The sequence below is a fragment of the Notolabrus celidotus genome, chromosome 4 (assembly GCF_009762535.1).
Source record: "Notolabrus celidotus isolate fNotCel1 chromosome 4, fNotCel1.pri, whole genome shotgun sequence".
Taxonomy (NCBI): domain Eukaryota; kingdom Metazoa; phylum Chordata; class Actinopteri; order Labriformes; family Labridae; genus Notolabrus; species Notolabrus celidotus.
Genome location: NC_048275.1, coordinates 15,823,593 through 15,829,592, shown reverse-complemented (window position 1 = coordinate 15,829,592; position 6,000 = coordinate 15,823,593). Strand labels below are relative to the sequence as shown.

Below are 6,000 nucleotides of genomic sequence, written 5' to 3'. Positions count from 1 at the left end.
GTTTTGAAATACCCTTCTTGTACGGTTTAGCTGATTTAACGCTACCGTGAAAACAACGTGATTCACCACCCTTTGATCTTTTAACTTCCTCGATGTGAATCACCCTTTTTTTTTTTACACATTTTTAAGAGCAGCTGTGGTGACTAACTGCATCAGAAAAAAAAATCCCCCTTTCGTCTTTTTTTGCAGAATGACTTCATTGTTGATGAGCAGAGGAGATGCAGTCACTGCAGAAGATGCTTGTGGGACTAATGGGGCAGATCAGAAAATATTGTTATTTGATGTTAAACATTTTGCCTCTTTAGAAAGTATGCAGTCATTTTCCTAGTATAAAAAAAGGAGGAAAAAGTGAATCCAAGAGAGCAGGGTTGGTGGTTTGGAGGGGTTTGAGACGCCACATGTGGCTCTAATCTGGGGGTGGAAACACACAGCATAAATGCTTCTTTTAGGAATCTATTACACTGTGTTTCTAAATCTAAAATGGATTTTTCTTCAAAATAAGGAAGGAGGAATGCTGAAAGATTCAATGTGAAGTGACCTAAAAATGCAAAGACAGTCCAGTAGATGCGCTTTCAGAGAGCTGAAGTGACACAAGAGCATTATTTTCTTTACAGAAGTCAGAATTTAAACACCACAAATAAAATACAGTTCACTCAACTTGGTATGTGAAAGTAATTATTTCTGAATATACTTTTACCATTCACACCATTTTTCTTAAGCCACAGACAGGTTAAACATCCTTAGTTGGACAGTGTAAGACAGGCTGAGTAAAAGGCTCTGAAAATGGACTGAGTGGGTTGAAGAATGTAAACGTCTTTTTAGAAAGGAGTGATCGTGGCTGGTATGATCACATCAGATGAGAGCGTGGGCAGATTTCATGGACATAAAAAGGGAAACAGTTAAGATAAGGTGATGTCTGAAGTCAGTTTAGTGTGTTAAAAGCAGCTCTGAGCGGCTGTACTAAAAGGTAAAGTGAAAAGCCTGCAGTCGAAGACGAGGGCAAAATGTCATCATTTCTCAAATGTGTTGCAGGTACGTTTGAAGAGACTGAACTGAAAAACATTCACTGTGTCACATTTGTTTGTACACTCAGACATCAACCAAAGTTATTGTATTTTTCTAAAAACAAATACACATCATGGCCGGTGGTGCAAAAACAGGACAATGAGGGAGGGGAGAAATATTGAGAGAGAGTGAGAGAGAGAAACTCAGGATTTCCTCAATAAAGGCTGTTTATTAAAATTAAGGCAACACTTTTATAATTCAATTTTTTGTCTTTGATCTTAAAAACCTCAAAAGATAGTTGTTTGTGTTTGTTTTTACTCATAATCATAAAATTTTGTGTAAATTGCACTTTAATTTTTTGTGATCTAAAAGGTGAGCTGCATCCTATACAGTGGTGCGAATGACACACCACAATAAAATGCAACAAGGCATGTTGTTGTGTTAAAGTACTCTACCAAGAAAATGGCACTCAAAGAAATAAGTGACAGCTTCGCTCTGCAAAGCATGCTAAATACCAGGTTGACACTGACAGTGCAACATCTTGACAGCTTTTGTCCCTCACTATGTCATAATCATGCCTTACAAGTAAACAGTTGTACACTCCTAAGTAAATAAACCTTGTGGATTGCTGGTTTGATCACAAAGAGTTCTACAAGCAAGACAACCAACATAGCAGAGGGGGATGGTGCAAGTCTCAGTAAATTGGCCACAATCATAGACTGTAAATAAAAATGGACAGCGTTGCTCTGCTTCTTCCCGTTGTACGGCTCTGAAGCCAAAAAATCCCACTCCAGGGCGCAGGCATTGTGCAGCCAGAGCCTGCGAAGCCACAGTTATTTCTGTGTCAGCACGGTAACGAGCTCCGTCCTATAGCGTAGCGTCACAAGATCCTATGGGGGTTCCCTCTACGGCAGCTGTCAATCAAAGCAAACCTGAAAGTAAAACTCAGTTTTTTAACCTCTAATAACTAACGAAAAATAAACTTAAAAAAAAAAGGCCTTGAACACAAAACAGTCAAATAATAACTACATATCACCATAGCATACGGATGTGAGAAACATTGGTACGACATGTATTTATTTTTTAAAGTTTGACCGCAGCCCCATTCAAATGAATGGGGGAGACAGAGTTTTTGACCTATACTACAGCCAGCCACCAGGGGGCAGACGCTTTGCTGGAGGCTTCACTTCCAGCCAAGTGAGATGCACCCCTGGTCACAATACGTGAATTTGTCCGTCCCTCACAGCTATTAGCGTAACCATACGCTGAGCTCAACTACCTTACCAGTAGCTAGCAGGATGTTGAAAACAGATGGTTTCAGAAGGAGCTACACATCTACACAGAAACTGCACATTGCTGAATGTAATGGAAGTCTTCATGCAGGAAGACAGTAAAAGCTTTTAACCTCTAGGAGGCCCTGAAAAACAGACTTTAGTAGATATTAATATTAAAGTGGTGGTATCTTCTTTTTTTTAACCCACAATGGCCCTCATACACAGCTCTGGTCTCACCACACATCTGACTGTAACTGCAGCAATTAGGAAAGTTACAATGACTGTCAGTTTCTGAGCTTCATGCCTCTACAATGGAAGGGTGTGAAAAGGGTTTCAGACACTGTTCGACTATCTAGTGAGTGTGGAGCATGAACAAGCACACTGACTTCTCTTTATCTGCATGTTAAAGATGGAGCTGGAGTATCTTGAGTACTTAAATGTAGTGCCGTCAAGAGTTTTGTTTGTTTGGGTTCAAAGTCTAAAAGCAAATGCTGCAGCAGACTCTCTTTACATATTTCAGATTAAAGAAATCTTCATACTCACACTACATAAACAGACATTTAGTAGCTCTGTCAGTGGTTAAGTAAAAATTGACTGTGGAAAAATGAACTGAATCTCTTGCTTGTCTTTCACTTAGACAGACACACACGCCTAAGTGCACACACACAAATCAACCCCGGCTATAATCAATCCCAGGGCTCTGAGGAGCTCTTCACTTTACAACAAACTCCCCACTTCATCTCTCCAGCAATCTGAAAACATCGAACTCTGGTCTCAGTCAGCCACCAACAACTCAAACTTCTCTCAAATACACACACAAACCCACGTACACACACTTCATTCCCTCTCAGACAGCCTTCAAAGCCGAAGTTTGGAGCCTCGGCTGGTCCCAAGGCTCCCTTTTGACACTCACAAACACACTTATGCAAACGATCCCACTGGCTTTTCACTGAATTTGTAGCAGCAGGCTGAAAGGCTTAAACACTGGTGGAACTTCATTTCCATAAAACAGGGGAGGGAATCTTTTTCTTTTGCTACGGCATAAATCCAAGAAACTAATACACACCTTCAAAGTTACATGCACATACACACAAAGGCACAAGCATCCCACAAACTAAATCACAGCTCCCAGTCACCTGCAGATGTGAAGCTAGCATCTTAAATCCACATGTACATAAAAAGCAGAAAGAAAGCGAGGTGTGAAAGAGTGTATCTCACCTTCACAGATCCTGTCCAGCCGCTGGCGCTTCACTTTATGTTTGTCGACCAGAGCCATCCCGTCACGGCTTAAAATGCTCTCTCCTCTCTTGATTTTAGTGTCCTCCTCTCCTCCTTATCGTCTCAGATGCTGCAGTCCTCCCAAAGTTTGCTAACTGGCCTCTTATAGCTGAAGTAAAGGAAAGACAGGACAAAGGTCAGCTTCAAGTCTACACTGACAATTTTTATTTTCATGTCTAGCATTTTTATTTCTTAAAATCTTGGCTATTATTGGATCATGACCCATCCAGTATTACAAATCTTAAAAATGAGATGACACGTCTCACGGGGTTATTCATACTAAAGAATGTCAAAGAGAAAAATGAAAGTCCTGTAAGGTTATCTTGAGTTGAAAATTTAGTCCTAATGGGAGATCACAGTTAAGATACTAAATACACAAAATAACTAAAATAACATAACTCAAAAAGTGTGTGATGTGCGAATCGTGGACAAAAAGCAAGGTCAGTGCTGATAATTGGGAAACTTTTGGCTAAACCTTCAGTGTAGATGTTCCAATGTGATTTAGCAGACGCTTTTATCCAAAGTGACGTACATCCAAGAACAAGAACAACACAAGCAAAGATCTAGACAAGAGGAAACAAGATCAGTAAGAGTAACAAAGTGCTTCAAGTCCATTTGGATGCAGGTACTGCCAAGCAGTGTAAAGGCAATGCACAAAATGAAGCAACCAAACAATTTAAGACCTTCCATTATCATCATCAACAATTCACTTGTCATCACCACAACAATTACCAAATTACCAAGTGCTGGGTCACTCAAGAGCTGAACACAGATTCCCAGATAGACCTGCAGCCAGTGGCAGGTGGTCAATAGAAGTACAACCGCCTCCCCACCAATCTGCAGAAAGCATTACTGCACATTTCACCTCTGCCTGTTGACACTGTGGCAAAAATGCTGTTTTTTGCTGGGAAAAAAAATTAAGGAAATATAAGCTTCTGTCTCAAAGTAGAGAAATAATCACAGTTACAGGGGCAAAATTTGAGAGTGAGCAGCCTGAAGAGCTAATGGACCCCAACCATCTCTGATAGAAAAAAGTGGAGCAACATCCTGTCCTGTAATCCAACAGCAGCAGAGCTGGTGAGAACATCTCTCAGTTGCTGATTGCTAGTAAGTAACTTAAACCATAAGTGGTAGTGAGAGAGGAACAATATCAAATGTTGTGACATTGGCTTCATTTATATTTAAAGGTGTCAAGAATGAAGTCTGAAGTTCAATATTTTGGATTTTTTTTTTTATCTCACATCAATTATGTACAGTTTTTCCGCCTCAAAATCTTGCCAGTAGCACTAATTTCCATTGCAAAATCTAAATCAATAAATAATCTTGCATGGACTCCACTCTCCACTAGAGGGAGCATCACCTCAATCAGCACCACTTACTTATTTAATGAAGACATGTGACTTCTCCATCCACAGACCCCAAACAGAGTGTAACCCAGCAGAAACAGACAAACACAGAGTGAGCGAGTAAATGAGGCATTTTACCCAATCATTTACGTCCAGTGACTGATGCTCCTCTAAAGAGCAATCTTCTAATTGGTTCCTGCTGGAGCCTGAGGGACCCAGCACAGTTTTGTTTTTTTTCTGTGTGGGGAGAGGCACAGGAAGAGACAGACAGAATGCACAGACACACACAAAGATGACAAGCAGAACTGTAGGCTTGAGTGCATACACACACACATACACACACATGCTGGCTGTGAGGGCAGCGAGTCACAGTGAGGAATGTGGGTCAGTTAGTCAGCAGACGGGAGGAGGTTGTATCAGCAGAAAAAAAGACATAAAAGAGGGTTGGTGGGAGGGAGGGAGAGGAAAGTACTAGAAAAACATTGTCTGACAGGATGAGTACAGTGTGAAACCATCCTCCTCCTACATTTTTTCACTGTATCTCTTTCAGCACTTTTTATAACCCTGCTTCTTTATCTCTCCATATTCGCCTCTGGGCCTGATCCTCGAGAGCTGCATTTTCAGAATGGCTCTCACTTGACTATTTATACAGTGATATATGGATATTAGGCTCTTGCTGCAATTAAAGCTGTATTTTTTTTAGAGTAGGGACCAGGCTAAGTAGGAGTACAGTTAAATGTTGAATTGATGCTGGGTTTTTTAATTTTTGCCAGCTGTTTTAATTTTTGCCAGCTCTTGTCCCAGCTAGGGGAGGGCAAGAGGGAGGAGGTGATGCACTGCGGTTAAGTGAATGTAGACGAACTAAGAGTGCCAAATCTGTCCTGCATTCAAGGCACCATGAGTTCCTGCCTTTTCTGCACGCCTTTCTTCAACCAAACACATCTCGGCCTTTTGCTTTACCAGCTCTCCTCCTCCTCCTCCTCCTCCACAAGGTAAGCCTTCCTGCCAAAGAGCTCGAGACCCACATGTGGGAGTCAGAGGAGAAGTAATTGAGCAAAGAGGGAAAGCAGGAAACAGCCAGTCAGAGGCGGGGGAGT

The 6,000-nt window shown here is 41.2% G+C and overlaps 1 long non-coding RNA gene across 1 annotated transcript in view; it reads right to left on the bottom strand.

Annotated features, from left to right (window-relative positions):
• Positions 1-1,214: 1,214 nt before the first annotated feature.
• LOC117811497 overlaps positions 1,215-6,000 on the bottom strand; it is a 28,779-nt gene continuing 23,993 nt past the window's right edge. Inside the window, exons 2-3 of the long non-coding RNA XR_004631015.1 lie at positions 3,498-3,666; positions 1,215-1,937 (exon numbers count right to left, since the gene is read on the bottom strand). This is a non-coding gene — a long non-coding RNA (uncharacterized LOC117811497). The remainder of the gene's footprint in view (positions 1,938-3,497; positions 3,667-6,000) is intronic.